This window comes from Cherax quadricarinatus, unplaced genomic scaffold, assembly GCF_038502225.1.
Source record: "Cherax quadricarinatus isolate ZL_2023a unplaced genomic scaffold, ASM3850222v1 Contig425, whole genome shotgun sequence".
NCBI classification, from domain to species: Eukaryota; Metazoa; Arthropoda; class Malacostraca; order Decapoda; family Parastacidae; genus Cherax; species Cherax quadricarinatus.
In genome coordinates, this window is record NW_027195451.1 from 91,923 (window position 1) to 98,012 (window position 6,090).

At 44.8% G+C, this 6,090-nt stretch overlaps 1 long non-coding RNA gene across 1 annotated transcript; it reads left to right on the forward strand.

Moving 5' to 3' along the window:
* Positions 1–922: 922 nt before the first annotated feature.
* Positions 923–1,821, forward strand: LOC138851366 (uncharacterized). Its single transcript, XR_011391180.1, has 3 exons — positions 923–1,227; positions 1,514–1,611; positions 1,711–1,821. It is a non-coding gene; the product is annotated as an uncharacterized lncRNA (long non-coding RNA).
* The last annotated feature ends 4,269 nt before the right edge of the window (positions 1,822–6,090 follow it).

Sequence of the window (6,090 nt, forward strand, 5' to 3'; positions counted from 1 at the left end):
CAGGGAGGCTGGAGTGGGAATAACACCACCATGGCTACTGTCAGGGAGGCTGGAGTGGGAATAACAGGGAGGCTGGAGTGGGAATAACACCATCATGGCTACTGTCAGGGAGGCTGACAGGGAGGCTACTGTCAGGGAGGCTGGAGTGGGAATAACACCACCATGGCTACTGTCAGGGAGGCTGGAGTGGGAACAACACCACCATGGCTACTGTCAGGGAGGCTGGAGTGGGCTGGAGTGGGAATAACACCACCGATGCTACTGTTAGGGAGGCTGGAGTGGGAATAACACCACCATGGTTACTGTCAGGGAGGCTGGAGTGGGAATAACACCACCATGGCTACTGTCAGGGAGGCTGGAGTGGGAATAACACCACCATGGCTACTGTCAGGGAGGCTGGAGTGGGAATAACACCACCATGGCTACTGTCAGGGAGGCTGGAGTGGGAATAACACCACCGATGCTACTGTCAGGGAGGCTGGAGTGGGAATAACACCACCAATGCTACTGTCAGGGAGGCTGGAGTGGGAATAACACCACCATGGCTACTGTCAGGGAGGCTGGAGTGGGAATAACACCACCGATGCTACTGTCAGGGAGGCTGGAGTGGGAATAACACCACCGATGCTACTGTCAGGGAGGCTGGAGTGGGAATAACACCACCGATGCTACTGTCAGGGAGGCTGGAGTGGGAATAACACCACCGATGCTACTGTCAGGGAGGCTGGTTGACGCTTTTGAATCCAAATCATGAATAATAACAATAATAATTAATAATAATAACATAATAATAATAACATAATAATAATAATAATAATAATAATATATTATAATGAATTATAATATATTTGCGACCACTGTCAGCCTCAGAGTTATCTCTGAGTTACCAGACCTTGCCACGTGGAGGCCAGTGGTTCGTCTTTAAGGTCCCCCCCCCTCGCCTTCCCCAGGTTCATGTGTCCAGGAATTCATCCGTGGGCCCCCGGATGTCTCCCCTTCCTCATTTCCCTAAGGTCAGCCTCGCCTCTCTTTCTCTCTCTGCCTTCCAGCCTCAGCCTTCCCCAGGTTCATGTATCCAGGAATCCATCTGTCTGCCTCCGGATGTTTTCCCTTCCTCACTTCCCTAAGGTCAGCCTCACCAACCTGTTTTCTTGCTGTCCCCAGGTTCATGTATCCAGGAATCCTTCCGTCTACCGCCGGATATCTTCCCTTCCCTACTTACCCAAGGTCAGCCTCAACTGCCAAGGTTCATGTATCCAGGGATCCATCCGTTCGTCAGATGTCTCCCCTTCCCCACTTACCCAAGGTCAGCCTCAACTGCATGTATTCTGTCCCCAGGTTCATGTATCCAGGAATCCTTCCGTCTACCACCGGATATCTTCCCTTCCCCACTACCCAAGGTCAGCCTCAACTGTTCATGTATCCAGGAATCCATTGTTCGTTCCCAGGTTCTCCCTTATCCAGGAATCCTTCCGTCTACCGCCGGATATCTTCCCTTCCCCACTTACCCAAGGTCAGCCTCAACTGCATGTATTCTTGCCTTGCTCAGGTTCATGTATCCAGGAATCCATCCGCTCGCTCCGGATGTCTCCCCTTCCCCACTTACCCAAGGTCAGCCTCAACTGCATGTATTCTTGCCATCCCCAGGTTCATGTATCCAGGAATCCTTCCGTCTACCGCCGGATATCTTCCCTTCCCCACTTACCCAAGGTCAGCCTCAACAACAACCTTCCTCAAGTTCATGTATCCAGGAATCCATCCGCTCGCTCCGGATGTCTTCCCTTCCCCATTTCCCTAAGGTCGGCGGTGCCTTCCCCGGATCAGTGTCTCCAGGAATCCACTTATGTCACCTCAGGTGAACTCCCTTCCCACTTCCCCAAGGTCAGCGGTATTCTTGCCGTCCGCAGGATCATGTATCCAGGAATCCTTCCGTCTACCGCCGGATATCTTCCCTTCCCCACTTACCCAAGGTCAGCCTCAACTGCATGTATTCTTGCCTTGCTCAGGTTCATGTATCCAGGAATCCATCCGCTCGCTCCGGATGTCTCCCCTTCCCCACTTACCCAAGGTCAGCCTCAACAACAACCTTCCTCAAGTTCATGTATCCAGGAATCCATCCGCTCGCTCCGGATGTCTTCCCTTCCCCATTTCCCTAAGGTCGGCGGTGCCTTCCCCGGATCAGTGTCTCCAGGAGTCCACTTATGTCACCTGAGTGGACTCCCTTTCCCACTTCCCCAAGGTCAGCGGTATTCTTGCCATTCCCAGGATCATGTATCCAGGAATCCTTCCGTCTACCGCCGGATATCTTCCCTTCCCCACTTACCCAAGGTCAGCCTCAACTGCATGTATTCTTGCCTTTCTCAGGTTCATGTATCCAGGAATCCATCCGCTCGCTCCGGATGTCTTCCCTTCCCCATTTCCCTAAGGCCGGCGGTGCCTTCCCCGGATCAGTGTCTCCAGGAGTCCACTTGTGTCACCTGAGTGGACTCCCTTCCCCACTTCCCCAGAGTCAGCGGTGCCTTCCCCGGATCAGTGTCTCCAGGAGTCCACTAGTGTCACCTCAGGTGGACTCCCTTCCCCACTTCCCCAGAGTCAGCGGTTGCCACCTTCAGTGACCTCGCTGCATGGAAACTTGGTCTTGTCTAGCTGGTCTACGGTAGAGACTGTCCAGGTGGGTGGAATTACTGGAGGTGACACACACAGAAAACTGCGTCCAGTAATTACACCCACCAAGACAGCCGCGACCGTAGGTCAGCTAGACGCCACCAAGCTGCCTCACAGTTCCGCCACCTCCGAGAGGCTAATTAACATAAATTTTGGAAATCCTTTTATGTTACACTATGAAAATATACTGAGAACAAGTTGTTTTTTTTACTTATTTAGCTGTTTAAAAGTATTTGAGAGTGTTTTATTATTGCAGATGAATACCCAAATGTTGGTTAATTTGTCCACCACCATCATAACTATGTTAAATATTACACTGCTTTCATTTTTGTTTATTTATCCGTCTTTTACATTTGGCACTGAAAGCCTAACAAGCGCAGAAATTGTTTGCATACACATATATAAGTATTTTCACAAATATTTATACGTTTAAACACATTCACCTTACTCATACATCATTATACATACACTTGCATGCATAAAAAATCACACACAATCCCATGTACTACAAATACGCACACAACAATGTACACAGTTATCTGCTATCACTATAATATGTCTGAGATCACACATACATACACACAAACATATCACTCCAAAGCCCATCCCACGAACACTTATGTACACATACATGTGTACACATTCTCATAGACATACATGTACTCGTCCACATGATTAAACAATGTAGCAGAGACAATATATGGGAAATTTAGATATGAGTATTTGCTTCAATATTCAGAATATATAAGACAAAAAAATGTTGGTTTACAGTAATTTGAGAACATTGTTTGTGTAACTTGTGAATATTTAAAGATGTGACACGACTGAGGCGCTAGTGGAGGACTGTGTGTCATGTGCACATGTTATTATGTACACATTAAATACACGTGTTGTGTATGTGTGCCATATGTACATGTGTGTTGATGATTGTCATGTGTACATGTTGTGTGTTGATGATTATCATATGTATATGTTGTGTGTTGATGATTGTCATGTGTACATGTTGTGTTGATGATTGTCATGTGTACATGTTGTGTGTTGATGATTGTCATGTGTACATGTTGTAAGTTGATGATTATCATGGGTACATGATGTATGTTGATCGACATGTGTACGTGTTATGTACACATTAATACACGTGCTATTGTGTGTGTGTGCCATATGTACATGTGTGTTGATGATTGTCATGTGTACATGTGTGTTGATGATTGTCATGTGTACATGTTATGTACACATTAAATACACGTATTGTGTATGTGTGCCATGTGTACATGTTGTGAGTTGATGATTGTCATGTGTACGTGTCATTATGTATACATTAATACACGTGTTATTGTGTATGTGTACCATGTGTACATGTTGTGTGTTGATTGTCATGTGTACATGTTGTATATTGATGATTGTCATGTATACATGTTGTGTGTTGATGATTGTCATGTGTACATGTTGTGTGTTTGATAGTCTTGTGTACATGTTATTATGTATGAATGCTTATAACATGTATGAATATCGCGTGTACATGTTATTGTGTATGTATGAGTGAAAGTGAGAATCTCTAAATCTCCTCCATGAAAATTGCAACGAATTTAAAAAAACTTCCGTTTTTCGTGTTTCATAAATGAATTTGAAGGTCGCAAATGTTTGTATATATACATACATGCACGTACATGTAAAATGTGTGTACAGAGTTTTAACACAGTATGTTAATAAAGTTCTGCTCTACATGATGGCTTGCCTTGTATACATACATATAATATATATATATATATATATATATATATATATATATATATATATATATATATATATATATATATCTATATATATATATATATATATATATATATATATACAATAAGATCACAGTAAACAAGAGATTTTAAAATATGCAAAACAACCACTGTGAAAGAGTAGTGAAATTCCAAGCGCTTTCGTGACTACTCACATTGTAGGTGAGTAGTCACGAAAGCACTTGGAATTTCACTACTCTTTCACACTGGTTGTTTTGCATATATATTTTTCTTATTATTTTATTATCACACTGGCCGATTCCCACCAAGGCAGGGTGGCCCGAAAAAGAAAAAATCTCACCATCATTCACTCCATCACTGTCTTGCCAGAAGGGTGCTTTACACTACAGTTTTTAAACTGCAACATTAACACCCCTCCTTCAGAGTGCAGGCACTGTACTTCCCATCTCCAGGACTCAAGTCCGGCCTGCCGGTTTCCCTGAATCCCTTCATAAATGTTACTTTGCTCACACTCCAACAGCACGTCAAGTATTAAAAACCATTCGTCTCCATTCACTCCTATCAAACACGCTCACGCACGCCTGCTGGAATTCCAAGCCCCTCGCACACAAAACCTCCTTTACCCCCTCCCTCCAACCTTTCCTAGGCCGACCCCTACCCCGCCTTCCTTTCACTACAGACTGATACACTCTTGAAGTCATTCTGTTTCGCTCCATTCTCTCTACATGTCCGAACCACCTCAACAACCCTTCCTCAGCCCTCTGGACAACAGTTTTGGCAATCCCGCACCTCCTCCTAACTTCCAAACTACGAATTCTCTGCATTATATTCACACCATACATTGCCCTCGGACATGACCTCTCCACTGCCTCCAGCCTTCTCCTCGTTGCAACATTCATCACCCTTTCTTCACACCCATATAAGAGCGTTGGTAAAACTATACTCTCACACATTCCCCTCTTTGCCTCCAAGGACAAAGTTCTTTGTCTCCACAGACTCCTAAGTGCACCACTCACCCTTTTCCCCTCATCAATTCTATGATTCACCTCATCCTTCGTAGACCCATCCGCTGACACGTCCACTCCCAGATATCTGAATACATTCACCTCCTCCATACTCTCTCCCTCCAATCTGATATCCAATCTTTCATCACCTAATATTGTTATCCTCATAACCTTACTCTTTCCTGTATTCACTTTTAATTTTCTTCTTTTGCACAAACTACCAAATTCATCCACCAATCTCTGCAACTTCTCTTCAGAATCTCCAAAGAGCACAGTGTCATCAGCAAAGAGCAACTGTGACAACTCCCACTTTATGTGTGATTCTTTATCTTTTAACTCCACGCCTCTTGTCAAGACCCTCGCATTTACTTCTCTTACAACCCCATCTATAAATATATTTAACAACCACGGTGACATCACACATCCCTGTCTAAGGCCTACTTTTACTGGGAAATAATTTCCCTCTTTCCTACATACTCTAACTTGAGCCTCACTATCCTCGTAAAAACTCTTCACTGCCTTCAGTAACCTACCTATCATGCAGGAGGAGCCACATGTCTATGGTGCATCCAACAAAATAAGCAGATTCTTGGATGTCACTACCGCCCGGCTCCGGCTGGGTTACAAGTATCTATGGCAGGTTAAATCACCACCACCAAATGTAGACCAAA